At 57.6% G+C, this 19,734-nt stretch overlaps 10 non-coding genes and 1 pseudogene across 10 annotated transcripts; all 11 read left to right on the top strand.

Annotated features, from left to right (window-relative positions):
* Nucleotides 1-1,546: 1,546 nt before the first annotated feature.
* Nucleotides 1,547-1,665, top strand: LOC145427797 (5S ribosomal RNA). The gene has a single exon (XR_013908339.1). It is a non-coding gene; the product is annotated as a 5S ribosomal RNA (ribosomal RNA).
* Nucleotides 1,666-4,133: 2,468 nt separating this feature from the next.
* LOC145426781 (5S ribosomal RNA) lies at nucleotides 4,134-4,252 on the top strand. Its single transcript, XR_013907497.1, has one exon. It is a non-coding gene; the product is annotated as a 5S ribosomal RNA (ribosomal RNA).
* Nucleotides 4,253-5,347: 1,095 nt separating this feature from the next.
* Nucleotides 5,348-5,466, top strand: LOC145427796 (5S ribosomal RNA). The gene has a single exon (XR_013908338.1). It is a non-coding gene; the product is annotated as a 5S ribosomal RNA (ribosomal RNA).
* A 2,830-nt stretch (nucleotides 5,467-8,296) lies between these two features.
* On the top strand, nucleotides 8,297-8,415 carry LOC145427173 (5S ribosomal RNA). The gene has a single exon (XR_013907902.1). It is a non-coding gene; the product is annotated as a 5S ribosomal RNA (ribosomal RNA).
* Nucleotides 8,416-10,886: 2,471 nt separating this feature from the next.
* LOC145426780 (5S ribosomal RNA) lies at nucleotides 10,887-11,005 on the top strand. Its single transcript, XR_013907496.1, has one exon. It is a non-coding gene; the product is annotated as a 5S ribosomal RNA (ribosomal RNA).
* Nucleotides 11,006-12,100: 1,095 nt separating this feature from the next.
* On the top strand, nucleotides 12,101-12,219 carry LOC145427081 (5S ribosomal RNA). The gene has a single exon (XR_013907805.1). It is a non-coding gene; the product is annotated as a 5S ribosomal RNA (ribosomal RNA).
* Nucleotides 12,220-13,315: 1,096 nt separating this feature from the next.
* Nucleotides 13,316-13,434, top strand: LOC145426608 (5S ribosomal RNA). Its single transcript, XR_013907318.1, has one exon. It is a non-coding gene; the product is annotated as a 5S ribosomal RNA (ribosomal RNA).
* Nucleotides 13,435-14,808: 1,374 nt separating this feature from the next.
* LOC145426607 (5S ribosomal RNA) lies at nucleotides 14,809-14,927 on the top strand. Its single transcript, XR_013907317.1, has one exon. It is a non-coding gene; the product is annotated as a 5S ribosomal RNA (ribosomal RNA).
* A 935-nt stretch (nucleotides 14,928-15,862) lies between these two features.
* LOC145427408 (5S ribosomal RNA) lies at nucleotides 15,863-15,981 on the top strand (annotated as a pseudogene).
* An 821-nt stretch (nucleotides 15,982-16,802) lies between these two features.
* Nucleotides 16,803-16,921, top strand: LOC145427049 (5S ribosomal RNA). The gene has a single exon (XR_013907773.1). It is a non-coding gene; the product is annotated as a 5S ribosomal RNA (ribosomal RNA).
* A 1,882-nt stretch (nucleotides 16,922-18,803) lies between these two features.
* LOC145426623 (5S ribosomal RNA) lies at nucleotides 18,804-18,922 on the top strand. Its single transcript, XR_013907333.1, has one exon. It is a non-coding gene; the product is annotated as a 5S ribosomal RNA (ribosomal RNA).
* Nucleotides 18,923-19,734: the final 812 nt, after the last annotated feature.

The raw sequence follows: 19,734 nt of genomic DNA, 5'->3' as shown, positions 1-19,734 counted from the left end.
CACCACACCAGGGCCTGTGGCTGCTGGCTGAGGCCACTTACACCACACCAGGGCCTGTGGCTGCTGGCTGAGGTCACTTACACCACACCAGTGCCTGTGGCTGCTGGCTGAGGGCACTTACACCACACCAGTGCCTGTGGCTTCTGGCTGAGGCCACTTACACCACACCAGGGCCTGTGGCTCTTGCTCAGGCCACTTACACCACACCAGGGCCTGTGGCTGCTGGCTGAGGCCACTTACACCACACCAGGGCCTGTGGCTGCTGGCTGAGGGCACTTACACCACACCAGTGCCTGTGGCTGCTGGCTGAGGCCACTTACACCACACCAGGGCCTGTGGCTGCTGGCTGAGGGCACTTACACCACACCAGTGCCTGTGGCTGCTGGCTGAGGCCACTTACACCACACCAGGGCATTAGTTGCTATTGAGGCCCCTTACACCACACCAGGGCCTGTGGCACTGGCTGAGGCCACTTACACCACACCAGGGCCTGTGGCTGCTGGCTGAGGCCACCTACACCACACCAGGGCATTAGTTGCTATTGAGGCCAATTACACCACACCAGGGTCTGTGACTCTTGCTCAGGCCACTTACACCACACCAGGGCCTGTGGCACTGGCTGAGGCCACTTACACCACACCAGGGCCTGTGGCTGCTGGCTGAGGGCACTTACACCACACCAGGGCCTGTGGCTGCTGGCTGAGGCCACTTACACCACACCAGGGCCTGTGGCTGCTGGCTGAGGTCACTTACACCACACCAGGGCCTGTGGCTGCTGGCTGAGGGCACTTACACCACACCAGTGCCTGTGGCTTCTGGCTGAGGCCACTTACACCACACCAGGGCCTGTGGCAGCTGGCTCAGGCCACTTACACCACACCAGGGCCTGTGGCTGCTGGCTGAGGCCACTTACACCACACCAGGGCCTGTGGCTGCTGGCTGAGGCCACTTACACCACACCAGTGCCTGTGGCTGCTGGCTGAGGCCACTTACACCACACCAGGGCATTAGTTGCTATTGAGGCCCCTTACACCACACCAGGGCCTGTGGCACTGGCTGAGGCCACTTACACCACACCAGGGCCTGTGGCTGCTGGCTGAGGCCACCTACACCTCACCAGGGCATTAGTTGCTATTGAGGCCAGTTACACCACACCAGGGTCTGTGGCTCTTGCTCAGGCCACTTACACCACACCAGGGCCTGTGGCACTGGCTGAGGCCACTTACACCACACCAGGGCCTGTGGCTCTGGCTGAGGCCACTTACACCACACCAGGGCCTGTGGCTGCTGGCTGAGGCCATTTACACCACACCAGGGCCTGTGCTGCTAGCTGTGGCCATGTACAACACACCAGGCCCTGTGCTGGTTCCTGAGGCCATCTTCAACAATCCAGGGCCTGTGCTGTTAGATAAATGCTAAACTGAGCCTTTGGGTTAGGGTATTATGCAACCATGCAGGTATGGTTAAAGGATTGTCTTCGTAACTTCAGGTACTTGCCACCTAATCAGTTGAATCCATAAATTGAGACATTGTGCTGGGGCCAGCAGCTTACGGCCATACCACCCTGAGCACGCCCGACCTCGTCTGATCTCGGAAGCTAAGCAGGGCTGGGCTTGGTTAGTACTTGGATGGGAGACTACCTGGGAATACCTGGTGCTGTAAGCCTTTCATTTTCATGTCATTGAACCGCTTTTGATCCAGAGAAGGGGTGTATTAAAAGACCAAAAGCAGCTGCCCATTAATGAGGGCACATTAACGACATTGCTTTTGGCTGTTTTCCAATGTCTTGTGCTGCTAGCTGATGCCACCTACACCACACCAGGGCCTGAGTGACCGGCTGGGGCCACTTACACCACATCAGGGCCTGTGGCTGCTGGCTGAGGCCACTTACACCACACCAGGGCCTGTGGCTGCTGGCTGAGGCCACTTACACCACACCAGGGCCTGTGGCTGCTGGCTGAGGCCACCTACACCACACCAGGGCCTTAGTTGCTATTGAGGCCAATTACACCACACCAGGGTCTGTGGCTCTTGCTCAGGCCACTTACACCACACCAGGGCCTGTGGCTGCTGGCTGAGGCCACTTACACCACACCAGGGCATTAGTTGCTATTGAGGCCACTTACACCACACCAGGGCCTGTGGCTGCTGGCTGAGGCCACCTACACCACACCAGGGCATTAGTTGCTATTGAGGCCAATTACACCACACCAGGGTCTGTGGCTCTTGCTCAGGCCACTTACACCACACCAGGGCCTGTGGCACTGGCTGAGGCCACTTACACCACACCAGGGCCTGTGGCACTGGCTGAGGCCACTTACACCACACCAGGGCCTGTGGCTGCTGGCTGAGGCCACCTACACCACACCAGGGCATTAGTTGCTATTGAGGCCAATTACACCACACCAGGGTCTGTGACTCTTGCTCAGGCCACTTACACCACACCAGGGCCTGTGGCACTGGCTGAGGCCACTTACACCACACCAGGGCCTGTGGCTGCTGGCTGAGGCCACTTACACCACACCAGGGCCTGTGGCTGCTGGCTGAGGTCACTTACACCACACCAGGGCCTGTGGCTGCTGGCTGAGGGCACTTACACCACACCAGGGCCTGTGGCTTCTGGCTGAGGCCACTTACACCACACCAGGGCCTGTGGCTGCTGGCTCAGGCCACTTACACCACACCAGGGCCTGTGGCTGCTGGCTGAGGCCACTTACACCACACCAGGGCCTGTGGCTGCTGGCTGAGGCCACTTACACCACACCAGTGCCAGTGGCTGCTGGCTGAGGCCACTTACACCACACCAGGGCATTAGTTGCTATTGAGGCCCCTTACACCACACCAGGGCCTGTGGCACTGGCTGAGGCCACTTACACCACACCAGGGCCTGTGGCACTGGCTGAGGCCACTTACACCACACCAGGGCCTGTGGCACTGGCTCAGGCCACTTACACCACACCAGGGCCTGTGGCTGTTGGCTGAGGCCACTTACACCACACCAGGGCATTAGTTGCTATTGAGGCCCCTTACACCACACCAGGGCCTGTGGCACTGGCTGAGGCCACTTACACCACACCAGGGCCTGTGGCTGCTGGCTGAGGCCACCTACACCACACCAGGGCATTAGTTGCTATTGAGGCCAATTACACCACACCAGGGTCGGTGGCTCTTGCTCAGGCCACTTACACCACACCAGGGCCTGTGGCACTGGCTGAAGTCACTTACACCACACCAGGGCCTGTGGCTGCTGGCTGAGGCCACTTACACCACACCAGTGCCTGTGGCTTCTGGCTGAGGCCACTTACACCACACCACGGCCTTATTTGCTTCTGAGGCCACTTACACCACACCAGGGCCTGTGGCTCTGGATGAGGCCACTTACACCACACCAGGGCCTGTGGCTGCTGGCTGAGGCCACTTACACCACACCAGTGCCTGTGGCTTCTGGCTGAGGCGACTTACACCACACCAAGGCCTGTGGCTGCTGGCTGAGGCCACTTACACCACACCAGGGTCTGTGGCTCTTGCTCAGGCCACTTACACCACACCAGGGCCTGTGGCTCCTGGCTGAGGCCACATACACCACAATACGGCCTTATTTGCTTCTCAGGCCACTTACACCACACCAGGGCCTGTGGCTGCTGGCTGAGGCCACATACACCACACCAGGGCCTTAGTTGCTATTGAGGCCAATTACACCACACCAGGGCCTGTGGCTCTTGCTCAGGCCACTTACACCACACCAGGGCCTGTGGCTCTTGCTCAGGCCACTTACTCCACACCAGGGCCTGTGGCTCTTGCTCAGGCCACTTACACCACACCAGGGCCTGTGGCTCTTGCTCAGGCCACTCATATCACACCAGGCCCTGTGCTTCTGGCCGAGGCCATCTTCACCAAACCAGGCCCTGTGCTGCTAGCTGTGGCCATGTACAACACACCAGGCCCTGTTCTGGTTCCTGAGGCCATCTTCAACAATCCAGGGCCTGTGCTGTTGGATAAATGCTAAACTGAGCCTTTTGGTTAGGGTATTATGCAAACATGCGGGTATGGTTATAGGATTGTCTTCGTAACTTCAGGTACTTGCCACCTAATCACTTGAATCCATAAATTGAGACATTGTGCTGGGGCCAGCAGCTTACGGCCATACCACCCTGAGCACGCCCGACCTCGTCTGATCTCGGAAGCTAAGCAGGGCTGGGCTTGGTTAGTACTTGGATGGGAGACTTCCTTGGAATACCTGGTGCTGTAAGCCTTTCATTTTCATGTCATTGAACCGCTTTTGATCCAGAGAAGGGGTGTATTAAAAGACCAAAAGCAGCTGCCCATTAATGAGGGCACATTAACGACACTGCTTTTGGCTCTTTTCCAATGTCTTGTGCTGCTAGCTGATGCCACCTACACCACACCAGGGCCTGAGTGACCGGCTGGGGCCACTTACACCACATCAGGGCCTGTGGCTCTGGCTGAGGCCACTTACACCACACCAGGGCCTGTGGCTGCTGGCTGAGGCCACTTACACCACACCAGGGCCTGTGGCTGCTGGCTGAGGCCACCTACACCACACCAGGGCCTTAGTTGCTATTGAGGCCAATTACACCACATCAGGGTCTGTGGCTCTGGCTGAGGCCACTTACACCACACCAGGGCCTGTGGCTGCTAGCTGATGCCACCTACACAACACCAGGGCCTAAGTGACCGGCTGGGGCCACTTACACCACATCAGGGCCTGTGGCTCTGGCTGAGGCCACTTACACCACACCAAGGCCTGTGGCTGCTGGCTGAGGCCACCTACACCACACCAGGGCCTTAGTTGCTATTGAGGCCAATTACACCACACCAGGGTCTGTGGCTCTTGCTCAGGCCACTTACACCACACCAGGGCCTGTGGCTGCTGGCTGAGGCCACTTACACCACACAAGGGCCTGTGGCTGCTGGCTGAGGCCACCTACACCACACCAGGGCCTGTGGCTGCTGGCTGAGACCACTTACACCACACCAGGGCCTGTGGCTCTTGCTCAGGCCACTTACACCACACCAGGGCCTGTGGCTCTTGCTCAGGCCACTCATACCACACCAGGCCCTGTGCTTCTGGCCGAGGCCATCTTCACCAAACCAGGCCCTGTGCTTCTTGCTGTGGCCATGTACAACACACCAGGCCCTGTGCTTGTTCCTGAGGCCATCTTCAACAATCCAGGGCCTGTGCTGTTAGATAAATGCTAAACTGAGCCTTTGGGTTAGGGTATTATGCAAACATGCAGGTATGGTTAAAGGATTGTCTTCGTAACTTCAGGTACTTGCCACCTAATCAGTTGAATCCATAAATTGAGACATTGTGCTGGGGCCAGCAGCTTACGGCCATACCACCCTGAGCACGCCCGACCTCGTCTGATCTCGGAAGCTAAGCAGGGCTGGGCTTGGTTAGTACTTGGATGGGAGACTACCTGGGAATACCTGGTGCTGTAAGCCTTTCATTTTCATGTCATTGAACCGCTTTTGATCCAGAGAAGGGGTGTATTAAAAGACCAAAAGCAGCTGCCCATTAATGAGGGCACATTAACGACATTGCTTTTGGCTGTTTTCCAATGTCTTGTGCTGCTAGCTGATGCCACCGACACCACACCAGGGCCTGAGTGACCGGCTGGGGCCACTTACACCACATCAGGGCCTGTGGCTGCTGGCTGAGGCCACTTACACCACACCAGGGCCTGTGGCTGCTGGCTGAGGCCACTTACACCACACCAGGGCATTAGTTGCTATTGAGGCCAATTACACCACACCAGGGTCTGTGGCTCTTGCTCAGGCCACTTACACCACACCAGGGCCTGTGGCACTGGCTGAGGCCACTTACACCACACCAGGGCCTGTGGCTGCTGGCTGAGGCCACCTACACCACACCAGGGCATTAGTTGCTATTGAGGCCAATTACACCACACCAGGGTCTGTGACTCTTGCTCAGGCCACTTACACCACACCAGGGCCTGTGGCACTGGCTGAGGCCACTTACACCACACCAGGGCCTGTGGCTGCTGGCTGAGGCCACTTACACCACACCAGGGCCTGTGGCTGCTGGCTGAGGTCACTTACACCACACCAGGGCCTGTGGCTGCTGGCTGAGGGCACTTACACCACACCAGTGCCTGTGGCTTCTGGCTGAGGCCACTTACACCACACCAGGGCCTGTGGCTCTTGCTCAGGCCACTTACACCACACCAAGGCCTGTGGCTGCTGGCTGAGGCCACTTACACCACACCAGGGCCTGTGGCTCTTGCTCAGGCCACTTACACCACACCAGGGCCTGTGGCACTGGCTGAGGCCACTTACACCACACCAGGGCCTGTGGCTGCTGGCTGAGGCCACCTACACCACACCAGGGCATTAGTTGCTATTGAGGCCAATTACACCACACCAGGGTCTGTGACTCTTGCTCAGGCCACTTACACCACACCAGGGCCTGTGGCACTGGCTGAGGCCACTTACACCACACAAGGGCCTGTGGCTGCTGGCTGAGGCCACTTACACCACACCAGGGCCTGTGGCTGCTGGCTGAGGTCACTTACACCACACCAGGGCCTGTGGCTGCTGGCTGAGGGCACTTACACCACACCAGTGCCTGTGGCTTCTGGCTGAGGCCACTTACACCACACCAGGGCCTGTGGCTGCTGGCTCAGGCCACTTACACCACACCAGGGCCTGTGGCTGCTGGCTGAGGCCACTTACACCACACCAGGGCCTGTGGCTGCTGGCTGAGGCCACTTACACCACACCAGTGCCTGTGGCTGCTGGCTGAGGCCACTTACACCACACCAGGGCATTAGTTGCTATTGAGGCCCCTTACACCACACCAGGGCCTGTGGCACTGGCTGAGGCCACTTACACCACACCAGGGCCTGTGGCTGCTGGCTGAGGCCACATACACCACAACAGGGCATTAGTTGCTATTGAGGCCAATTACACCACACCAGGGTCTGTGGCTCTTGCTCAGGCCACTTACACCACACCAGGGCCTGTGGCTGCTGGCTGAGGCCACTTACACCACACCAGGGCCTGTGGCTGCTGGCTGAGGCCACTTACACCACACCAGGGCATTAGTTGCTATTGAGGCCACTTACACCACACCAGGGCCTGTGGCTGCTGGCTGAGGCCACTTACACCACACCAGGGCATAAGTTGCTATTGAGGCCAATTACACCACACCAGGGTCTTTGGCTCTTGCTCAGGCCACTTACACCACACCAGGGCCTGTGGCACTGGCTGAGGTCACTTACACCACACCAGTGCCTGTGGCTGCTGGCTGAGGGCACTTACACCACACCAGTGCCTGTGGCTTCTGGCTGAGGCCACTTACACCACACCAGGGCCTGTGGCTGCTGGCTCAGGCCACTTACACCACACCAGGGCCTGTGGCTGCTGGCTGAGGCCACTTACACCACACCAGGGCCTGTGGCTGCTGGCTGAGGCCACTTACACCACACCAGTGCCTGTGGCTGCTGGCTGAGGCCACTTACACCACACCAGGGCATTAGTTGCTATTGAGGCCCCTTACACCACACCAGGGCCTGTGGCACTGGCTGAGGCCACTTACACCACACCAGGGCCTGTGGCTGCTGGCTGAGGCCACATACACCACAACAGGGCATTAGTTGCAATTGAGGCCAATTACACCACACCAGGGTCTGTGGCTTTTGCTCAGGCCACTTACACCACACCAGGGCCTGTGGCACTGGCTGAGGCCACTTACACTACACCAGGGCCTGTGGCTCTGGCTGAGGCCACTTACACCACACCAGGGCCTGTGGCTGCTGGCTGAGGCCACTTACACCACACCAGGGCCTGTGGCTGCTGGCTGAGGCCACTTACACCACACCAGGGCCTGTGGCTGCTGGCTGAGGCCACTTACACCACACCAGGGCCTGTGGCTGCTGGCTGAGGCCACTTACACCACACCAGTGCCTGTGGCTTCTGGCTGAGGCCACTTACACCACACCAGGGCCTGTGGCTCTTGCTCAGGCCACTCACATCACACCAGGCCCTGCGCTTCTGGCCGAGGCCATCTTCACCAAACCAGGCCCTGTGCTGCTAGCTGTGGCCATGTACAACACACCAGGCCCTGTGCTGGTTCCTGAGGCCATCTTCAACAATCCAGGGCCTGTGCTGTTAGATAAATGCTAAACTGAGCCCTTGGGTTAGGGTATTATGCAAACATGCAGGTATGGTTAAAGGATTGTCTTCGTAACTTCAGGTACTTGCCACCTAATCAGTTGAATCCATAAATTGAGACATTGTGCTGGGGCCAGCAGCTTACGGCCATACCACCCTGAGCATGACCGACCTCGTCTGATCTCGGAAGCTAAGCAGGGCTGGGCTTGGTTAGTACTTGGATGGGAGACTACCTGGGAATACCTGGTGCTGTAAGCCTTTGATTTTCATGTCATTGAACCGCTTTTGATCCAGAGAAGGGGTGTATTAAAAGACCAAAAGCAGCTGCCCATTAATGAGGGCACATTAACGACATTGATTTTGGCTCTTTTCCAATGTCTTGTGCTGCTAGCTGATGCCACCTACACCACACCAGGGCCTGAGTGACCGGCTGGGGCCACTTACACCACATCAGGGCCTGTGGCTGCTGGCTGAGGCCACCTACACCACACCAGGGCATTAGTTGCTATTGAGGCCAATTACACCACACCAGGGTCTGTGACTCTTGCTCAGGCCACTTACACCACACCAGGGCCTGTGGCACTGGCTGAGGCCACTTACACCACACCAGGGCCTGTGGCTGCTGGCTGAGGCCACTTACACCACACCAGGGCCTGTGGCTGCTGGCTGAGGTCACTTACACCACACCAGGGCCTGTGGCTGCTGGCTGAGGGCACTTACACCACACCAGTGCCTGTGGCTTCTGGCTGAGGCCACTTACACCACACCAGGGCCTGTGGCTCTTGCTCAGGCCACTTACACCACACCAGGGCCTGTGGCTGCTGGCTGAGGCCACTTACACCACACCAGGGCCTGTGGCTCTTGCTCAGGCCACTTACACCACACCAGGGCCTGTGGCACTGGCTGAGGCCACTTACACCACACCAGGGCCTGTGGCTGCTGGCTGAGGCCACCTACACCACACCAGGGCATTAGTTGCTATTGAGGCCAATTACACCACACCAGGGTCTGTGACTCTTGCTCAGGCCACTTACACCACACCAGGGCCTGTGGCACTGGCTGAGGCCACTTACACCACACCAGGGCCTGTGGCTGCTGGCTGAGGCCACTTACACCACACCAGGGCCTGTGGCTGCTGGCTGAGGTCACTTACACCACACCAGGGCCTGTGGCTGCTGGCTGAGGGCACTTACACCACACCAGGGCCTGTGGCTTCTGGCTGAGGCCACTTACACCACACCAGGGCCTGTGGCTGCTGGCTCAGGCCACTTACACCACACCAGGGCCTGTGGCTGCTGGCTGAGGCCACTTACACCACACCAGGGCCTGTGGCTGCTGGCTGAGGCCACTTACACCACACCAGTGCCAGTGGCTGCTGGCTGAGGCCACTTACACCACACCAGGGCATTAGTTGCTATTGAGGCCCCTTACACCACACCAGGGCCTGTGGCACTGGCTGAGGCCACTTACACCACACCAGGGCCTGTGGCACTGGCTGAGGCCACTTACACCACACCAGGGCCTGTGGCACTGGCTCAGGCCACTTACACCACACCAGGGCCTGTGGCTGTTGGCTGAGGCCACTTACACCACACCAGGGCATTAGTTGCTATTGAGGCCCCTTACACCACACCAGGGCCTGTGGCACTGGCTGAGGCCACTTACACCACACCAGGGCCTGTGGCTGCTGGCTGAGGCCACCTACACCACACCAGGGCATTAGTTGCTATTGAGGCCAATTACACCACACCAGGGTCGGTGGCTCTTGCTCAGGCCACTTACACCACACCAGGGCCTGTGGCACTGGCTGAAGTCACTTACACCACACCAGGGCCTGTGGCTGCTGGCTGAGGCCACTTACACCACACCAGTGCCTGTGGCTTCTGGCTGAGGCCACTTACACCACACCACGGCCTTATTTGCTTCTGAGGCCACTTACACCACACCAGGGCCTGTGGCTCTGGATGAGGCCACTTACACCACACCAGGGCCTGTGGCTGCTGGCTGAGGCCACTTACACCACACCAGTGCCTGTGGCTTCTGGCTGAGGCGACTTACACCACACCAAGGCCTGTGGCTGCTGGCTGAGGCCACTTACACCACACCAGGGTCTGTGGCTCTTGCTCAGGCCACTTACACCACACCAGGGCCTGTGGCTCCTGGCTGAGGCCACATACACCACAATACGGCCTTATTTGCTTCTCAGGCCACTTACACCACACCAGGGCCTGTGGCTGCTGGCTGAGGCCACATACACCACACCAGGGCCTTAGTTGCTATTGAGGCCAATTACACCACACCAGGGCCTGTGGCTCTTGCTCAGGCCACTTACACCACACCAGGGCCTGTGGCTCTTGCTCAGGCCACTTACTCCACACCAGGGCCTGTGGCTCTTGCTCAGGCCACTTACACCACACCAGGGCCTGTGGCTCTTGCTCAGGCCACTCATATCACACCAGGCCCTGTGCTTCTGGCCGAGGCCATCTTCACCAAACCAGGCCCTGTGCTGCTAGCTGTGGCCATGTACAACACACCAGGCCCTGTTCTGGTTCCTGAGGCCATCTTCAACAATCCAGGGCCTGTGCTGTTGGATAAATGCTAAACTGAGCCTTTTGGTTAGGGTATTATGCAAACATGCGGGTATGGTTATAGGATTGTCTTCGTAACTTCAGGTACTTGCCACCTAATCACTTGAATCCATAAATTGAGACATTGTGCTGGGGCCAGCAGCTTACGGCCATACCACCCTGAGCACGCCCGACCTCGTCTGATCTCGGAAGCTAAGCAGGGCTGGGCTTGGTTAGTACTTGGATGGGAGACTTCCTTGGAATACCTGGTGCTGTAAGCCTTTCATTTTCATGTCATTGAACCGCTTTTGATCCAGAGAAGGGGTGTATTAAAAGACCAAAAGCAGCTGCCCATTAATGAGGGCACATTAACGACACTGCTTTTGGCTCTTTTCCAATGTCTTGTGCTGCTAGCTGATGCCACCTACACCACACCAGGGCCTGAGTGACCGGCTGGGGCCACTTACACCACATCAGGGCCTGTGGCTCTGGCTGAGGCCACTTACACCACACCAGGGCCTGTGGCTGCTGGCTGAGGCCACTTACACCACACCAGGGCCTGTGGCTGCTGGCTGAGGCCACCTACACCACACCAGGGCCTTAGTTGCTATTGAGGCCAATTACACCACATCAGGGTCTGTGGCTCTGGCTGAGGCCACTTACACCACACCAGGGCCTGTGGCTGCTAGCTGATGCCACCTACACAACACCAGGGCCTAAGTGACCGGCTGGGGCCACTTACACCACATCAGGGCCTGTGGCTCTGGCTGAGGCCACTTACACCACACCAAGGCCTGTGGCTGCTGGCTGAGGCCACCTACACCACACCAGGGCCTTAGTTGCTATTGAGGCCAATTACACCACACCAGGGTCTGTGGCTCTTGCTCAGGCCACTTACACCACACCAGGGCCTGTGGCTGCTGGCTGAGGCCACTTACACCACACAAGGGCCTGTGGCTGCTGGCTGAGGCCACCTACACCACACCAGGGCCTGTGGCTGCTGGCTGAGACCACTTACACCACACCAGGGCCTGTGGCTCTTGCTCAGGCCACTTACACCACACCAGGGCCTGTGGCTCTTGCTCAGGCCACTCATACCACACCAGGCCCTGTGCTTCTGGCCGAGGCCATCTTCACCAAACCAGGCCCTGTGCTTCTTGCTGTGGCCATGTACAACACACCAGGCCCTGTGCTTGTTCCTGAGGCCATCTTCAACAATCCAGGGCCTGTGCTGTTAGATAAATGCTAAACTGAGCCTTTGGGTTAGGGTATTATGCAAACATGCAGGTATGGTTAAAGGATTGTCTTCGTAACTTCAGGTACTTGCCACCTAATCAGTTGAATCCATAAATTGAGACATTGTGCTGGGGCCAGCAGCTTACGGCCATACCACCCTGAGCACGCCCGACCTCGTCTGATCTCGGAAGATAAGCATGGCTGGGCTTGGTTAGTACTTGGATGGGAGACTACCTGGGAATACCTGGTGCTGTAAGCCTTTCTTTTTCATGTCATTGAACCGCTTTTGATCCAGAGAAGGGGTGTATTAAAAGACCAAAAGAAGCTGCCCATTAATGAGGGCACATTAACGACACTGCTTTTGGCTGTTTTCCAATGTCTTGTGCTGCTAGCTGATGCCACCTACACCACACCAGGGCCTGAGTGACCGGCTGGGGCCACTTACACCACATCAGGGCCTGTGGCTGCTGGCTGAGGCCACTTACACCACACCAGGGCCTGTGGCTGCTGGCTGAGGCCACTTACACCACACCAGGGCATTAGTTGCTATTGAGGCCAATTACACCACACCAGGGTCTGTGGCTCTTGCTCAGGCCACTTACACCACACCAGGGCCTGTGGCACTGGCTGAGGCCACTTACACCACACCAGGGCCTGTGGCTGCTGGCTGAGGCCACTTACACCACACCAGGGCCTGTGGCTGCTGGATGAGGCGACTTACACCACACCAAGGCCTGTGGCTGCTGGCTGAGGCCACTTACACCACACCAGGGCCTTAGTTGCTATTGAGGCCACTTACACCACACCAGGGCCTGTGGCTGCTGGCTGTGGCCATGTACACCACACCAGGGCCTGTGGCTGCTGGCTGAGGCCACATACACCACACCAGGGCCTTAGTTGCTATTGAGGCCAATTACACCACACCAGGGCCTGTGGCACTGGCTGAGGCCACTTACACCACACCAGGGCCTGTGGCTGCTGGCTGAGGCCACTTACACCACACCAGGGCCTGTGGCTGCTGGCTGAGGCCACTTACACCACACCAGGGCCTGTGGCTCTTGCTCAGGCCACTCATATCACACCAGACCCTGTGCTTCTGGCCGAGGCCATCTTCACCAAACCAGGCCCTGTGCTGCTAGCTGTGGCCATGTACAACACACCAGGCCCTGTTCTGGTTCCTGAGGCCATCTTCAACAATCCAGGGCCTGTGCTGTTGGATAAATGCTAAACTGAGCCTTTGGGTTAGGGTATTATGCAAACATGCAGGTATGGTTATAGGATTGTCTTCGTAACTTCAGGTACTTGCCACCTAATCAGTTGAATCCATAAATTGAGACATTGTGCTGGGGCCAGCAGCTTACGGCCATACCACCCTGAGCACGCCCGACCTCGTCTGATCTCGGAAGCTAAGCAGGGCTGGGCTTGGTTAGTACTTGGATGGGAGACTTCCTTGGAATACCTAGTGCTGTAAGCCTTTCATTTTCATGTCATTGAACCGCTTTTGATCCAGAGAAGGGGTGTATTAAAAGACCAAAAGCAGCTGCCCATTAATGAGGGCACATTAACGACATTGCTTTTGGCTGTTTTCCAATGTCTTGTGCTGCTAGCTGATGCCACTTACACCACACCAGGGCCAGAGTGACCGGCTGGGGCCACTTACACCACATCAGGGCCTGTGGTTGCTGGCTGAGGCCACTTACACCACACCAGGGCCTGTGGCTGCTGGCTGAGGCCACTTACACCACACCAGGGCCTGTGGCTGCTGGCTGAGGCCACCTACACCACACCAGGGCATTAGTTGCTATTGAGGCCAATTACACCACACCAGGGTCTGTGGCTCTTGCTCAGGCCACTTACACCACACCAGGGCCTGTGGCACTGGCTGAGGCCACTTACACTACACCAGGGCCTGTGGTTCTGGCTGAGGCCACTTACACCACATCAGGGCCTGTGGCTGCTGGATGAGGCGACTTACACCACACCAAGGGCCTGTGGCTGCTGGCTGAGGCCACCCACACCACACCAGGGCCTGTGGCTGCTGGCTGAGGCCACTTACACCACACCAGGGCCTGTGGCTCTTGCTCAGGCCACTCATATCACACCAGACCCTGTGGCTCTGGCTGAGGCCACTTACACCACACCAGGGCCTGTGGCTCTGGCTGAGGCCACTTACACCACATCAGGGCCTGTGGCTGCTGGATGAGGCGACTTACACCACACCAAGGGCCTGTGGCTGCTGGCTGAGGCCACCTACACCACACCAGGGCCTGTGGCTGCTGGCTGAGGCCACTTACACCACACCAAGGGCCTGTGGCTGCTGGCTGAGGCCACATACACAACACCATGGCCTTTTTTGCTTCTGAGGCCACTTACACCACACCAGGGCCTGTGGCTGCTGGCTGAGGCCACATACACCACACCAGGGCCTTAGTTGCTATTGAGGCCAATTACACCACACCAGGGCCTGTTGCTCTTGCTCAGGCCACTTACACCACACCAGGGCCTGTGGCTCTTGCTCAGGCCACTTACTCCACACCAGGGCCTGTGGCTCTTGCTCAGGCCACTCATATCACACCAGGCCCTGTGCTTCTGGCCGAGGCCATCTTCACCAAACCAGGCCCTGTGCTGCTAGCTGTGGCCATGTACAACACACCAGGCCCTGTTCTGGTTCCTGAGGCCATCTTCAACAATCCAGGGCCTGTGCTGTTGGATAAATGCTAAACTGAGCCTTTGGGTTAGGGTATTATGCAAACATGCAGGTATGGTTATAGGATTGTCTTCGTAACTTCAGGTACTTGCCACCTAATCAGTTGAATCCATAAATTGAGACATTGTGCTGGGGCCAGCAGCTTACGGCCATACCACCCTGAGCACGCCCGACCTCGTCTGATCTCGGAAGCTAAGCAGGGCTGGGCTTGGTTAGTACTTGGATGGGAGACTTCCTTGGAATACCTAGTGCTGTAAGCCTTTCATTTTCATGTCATTGAACCGCTTTTGATCCAGAGAAGGGGTGTATTAAAAGACCAAAAGCAGCTGCCCATTAATGAGGGCACATTAACGACATTGCTTTTGGCTGTTTTCCAATGTCTTGTGCTGCTAGCTGATGCCACTTACACCACACCAGGGCCAGAGTGACCGGCTGGGGCCACTTACACCACATCAGGGCCTGTGGTTGCTGGCTGAGGCCACTTACACCACACCAGGGCCTGTGGCTGCTGGCTGAGGCCACCTACACCACACCAGGGCCTTACTTGCTATTGAGGCCAATTACACCACACCAGGGTCTGTGGCTCTTGCTCAGGCCACTTACACCACACCAGGGCCTGTGGCTGCTGGATGAGGCGACTTACACCACACCAAGGCCTGTGGCTGCTGGATGAGGCCACTTACACAACACCAGGGCCTTAGTTGCTATTGAGGCCACTTACACCACACCAGGGCCTGTGGCTCTGGCTGAGGCCACTTACACCACACCACGGCCTTATTTGCTTCTGAGGCCACTTACACCACACCAGGGCCTGTGGCTCTGGCTGAGGCCACTTACACCACACCAGGGCCTGTGGCTCTTGCTCAGGCCACTTACACCACACCAGGGCCTGTGGCTCTTGCTCAGGCCACTCATATCACACCAGGCCCTGCGCTTCTGGCCGAGGCCATCTTCACCAAACCAGGCCCTGTGCTGCTAGCTGTGACCATGTACAACACACCAGGCCCTGTTCTTGTTCCTGAGGCCATCTTCAACAATCCAGGGCCTGTGCTGTTGGATAAATGCTAAACTGAGCCTTTGGGTTAGGGTATTATGCAAACATGCAGGTATGGTTATAGGATTGTCTTCGTAACTCCAGGTACTTGCCACCTAATCACTTGAATCCATAAATTGAGACATTGTGCTGGGGCCAGCAGCTTACGGCCATACCACCCTGAGCATGCCCGACCACGTCTGATCTCGGAAGCTAAGCAGGGCTGTTCTTGGTTAGTACTTGGATGGGAGACTTCCTTGGAATACCAGGTGCTGTAAGCCTTTCATTTTCATGTCTTTGAACCGCTTTTGATCCAGAGAAGGGGTGTATTAAAAGACCAAAAGCAGCTGCCCATTAATGAGGGCACATTAACGACATTGCTTTTGGCTGTTTTCCAATGTCTTGTGCTGCTAGCTGATGCCACCTACACCACACCAGGGCCTGAGTGACCGGCTGGGGCCACTTACACCACATCAGGGCCTGTGGCTGCTGGCTGAGGCCACTTACACCACACCAGGGCCTGTGGCTGCTGGCTGAGGCCACTTACACCACACCAGGGCATTAGTTGCTATTGAGGCCAATTACACCACACCAGGGTCTGTGGCTCTTGCTCAGGCCACTTACACCACACCAGGGCCTGTGGCACTGGCTGAGGCCACTTACACCACACCAGGGCCTGTGGCTGCTGGCTGAGGCCACTTACACCACACAAGGGCCTGTGGCTGCTGGCTGAGGCCACCCACACCACACCAGGGCCAGTGGCTGCTGGCTGAGGCCACTTACACCACACCAGGGCCTGTGGCTCTTGCTCAGGCCACTCATATCACACCAGACCCTGTGCTTCTGGCCGAGGCCATCTTCACCAAACCAGGCCCTGTGCTGCTTGCTGTGGCCATGTACAACACACCAGGCCCTGTGCTGGTTCCTGAGGCCATCTTCAACAATCCAGGGCCTGTGCTGTTAGATAAATGCCAAACTGAGCCTTTGGGTTAGGGTATTATGCAAACATGCAGGTATGGTTATAGGATTGTCTTCGTAACTTCAGGTACTTGCCACCTAATCAGTTGAATCCATAAATTGAGACATTGTGCTGGGGCCAGCAGCTTACGGCCATACCACCCTGAGCACGCCCGACCTCGTCTGATCTCGGAAGCTAAGAAGGGCTGGGCTTGGTTAGTACTTGGATGGGAGACTGCCTGGGAATACCTGGTGCTGTAAGCCTTTCATTTTCATGTCATTGAACCGCTTTTGATCCAGAGAAGGGGTGTATTAAAAGACCAAAAGCAGCTGCCCATTAATGAGGGCACATTAACGACACTGCTTTTGGCTGTTTTCCAATGTCTTGTGCTGCTAGCTGATGCCACCTACACCACACCAGGGCCTGAGTGACCGGCTGGGGCCACTTACACCACATCAGGGCCTGTGGCTCTGGCTGAGGCCACTTACACTACACCAGGGCCTGTGGCTCTGGCTGAGGCCACTTACACCACATCAGGGCCTGTGGCTGCTGGATGAGGCGACTTACACCACACCAAGGGCCTGTGGCTGCTGGCTGAGGCCACCCACACCACACCAGGGCCTGTGGCTGCTGGCTGAGGCCACTTACACCACACCAGGGCCTGTGGCTCTTGCTCAGGCCACTCATATCACACCAGACCCTGTGGCTCTGGCTGAGGCAACTTACACCACACCAGGGCCTGTGGCTCTGGCTGAGGCCACTTACACCACATCAGGGCCTGTGGCTGCTGGATGAGGCGACTTACACCACACCAAGGGCCTGTGGCTGCTGGCTGAGGCCACCCACACCACACCAGGGCCTGTGGCTGCTGGCTGAGGCCACTTACACCACACCAAGGGCCTGTGGCTGCTGGCTGAGGCCACATACACAACACCACGGCCTTATTTGCTTCTGAGGCCACTTACACCACACCAGGGCCTGTGGCTGCTGGCTGAGGTCACATACACCACACCAGGGCCTTAGTTGCTATTGAGGCCAATTACACCACACCAGGGCCTTACTTGCTATTGAGGCCAATTACACCACACCAGGGTCTGTGGCTCTTGCTCAGGCCACTTTTACCACACCAGGGCCTGTGGCTGCTGGATGAGGCGACTTACACCACACCAAGGCCTGTGGCTGCTGGATGAGGCCACTTACACCACACCAGGGCCTTAGTTGCTATTGAGGCCACTTACACCACACCAGGGCCTGTGGCTCTGGCTGAGGCCACTTACACCACACCACGGCCTTATTTGCTTCTGAGGCCACTTACACCACACCAGGGCCTGTGGCTCTGGCTGAGGCCACTTACACCACACCAGGGCCTGTGGCTCTTGCTCAGGCCACTTACTCCACACCAGGGCCTGTGGCTCTTGCTCAGGCCACTCCTATCACACCAGGCCCTGTGGCTGCTGGCCGAGGCCACTTACACCACACCAGGGCATTAGTTGCTATTGAGGCCACTTACACCACACCAGGGCCTGTGGCTGCTGGCTGAGGCCACCTACACCACACCAGGGCATTAGTTGCTATTGAGGCCAATTACACCACACCAGGGTCTGTGGCTCTTGCTCAGGCCACTTACACCACACCAGGGCCTGTGGCACTGGCTGAGGCCACTTACACCACACCAGGGCCTGTGGCTGCTGGCTGAGGCCACTTACACCACACCAGTGCCTGTGGCTTCTGGCTGAGGCCACTTACACCACACCAGGGCCTGTGGCTGCTGGCTGAGGCCACTTACACCACACCAGTGCCTGTGGCTTCTGGCTGAGGCGACTTAGACCACACCAGGGCCTGTGGCTCTTGCTCAGGCCACTCACATCACACCAGGCCCTGCGCTTCTGGCCGAGGCCATCTTCACCAAACCAGGCCCTGTGCTGCTAGCTGTGGCCATGTACAACACACCAGGCCCTGTGCTGGTTCCTGAGGCCATCTTCAACAATCCAGGGCCTGTGCTGTTAGATAAATGCTAAACTGAGCCTTTGGGTTAGGGTATTATGCAAACATGCAGGTATGGTTAAAGGATTGTCTTCGTAACTTCAGGTACTTGCCACCTAATCAGTTGAATCCATAAATTGAGACATTTTGCTGGGGCCAGCAGCTTACGGCCATACCACCCTGAGCACGCCCGAACTCGTCTGATCTCGGAAGCTAAGCAGGGCTGGGCTTGGTTAGTACTTGGATGGGAGACTACCTGGGAATACCTGGTGCTGTAAGCCTTTCATTTTCATGTCATTGAACCGCTTTTGATCCAGAGAAGGGGTGTATTAAAAGACCAAAAGCAGCTGCCCATTAATGAGGGCACATTAACGACATTGCTTTTGGCTGTTTTCCAATGTCTTGTGCTGCTAGCTGATGCCACCTACACCACACCAGGGCCTGAGTGACCGGCTGGGGCCACTTACACCACATCAGGGCCTGTGGCTGCTGGCTGAGGCCACTTACACCACACCAGGGCCTGTGGCTGCTGGCTGAGGCCACTTACACCACACCAGGGCCTGTGGCTGCTGGCTGAGGCCACTTACACCACACCAGGGCATTAGTTGCTATTGAGGCCACTTACACCACACCAGGGCCTGTGGCTGCTGGCTGAGGCCACCTACACCACACCAGGGCATTAGTTGCTATTGAGGCCAATTACACCACACCAGGGTCTGTGGCTCTTGCTCAGGCCACTTACACCACACCAGGGCCTGTGGCACTGGCTGAGGCCACTTACACCACACCAGGGCCTGTGGCTCTGGCTGAGGCCACTTACACCACACCAGGGCCTGTGGCTGCTGGCTGAGGCCACTTACACCACACCAGGGCCTGTGGCTGCTGGCTGAGGCCACTTACACCACACCAGTGCCTGTGGCTTCTGGCTGAGGCCACTTACACCACACCAGGGCCTTAGTTGCTATTGAGGCCAATTACACCACACCAGGGTCTGTGGCTCTTGCTCAGGCCACTTACACCACACCAGGGCCTGTGGCACTGGCTGAGGCCACTTACACCACACCAGGGCCTGTGGCTGCTGGCTGAGGCCACT

Source organism: Astatotilapia calliptera, chromosome 3 (genome assembly GCF_964374335.1).
Source record: "Astatotilapia calliptera chromosome 3, fAstCal68.1, whole genome shotgun sequence".
NCBI classification, from domain to species: Eukaryota; Metazoa; Chordata; class Actinopteri; order Cichliformes; family Cichlidae; genus Astatotilapia; species Astatotilapia calliptera.
Note: the sequence above shows the minus strand (reverse complement) of the source record. Positions and strands in the feature narration are given on the sequence as shown.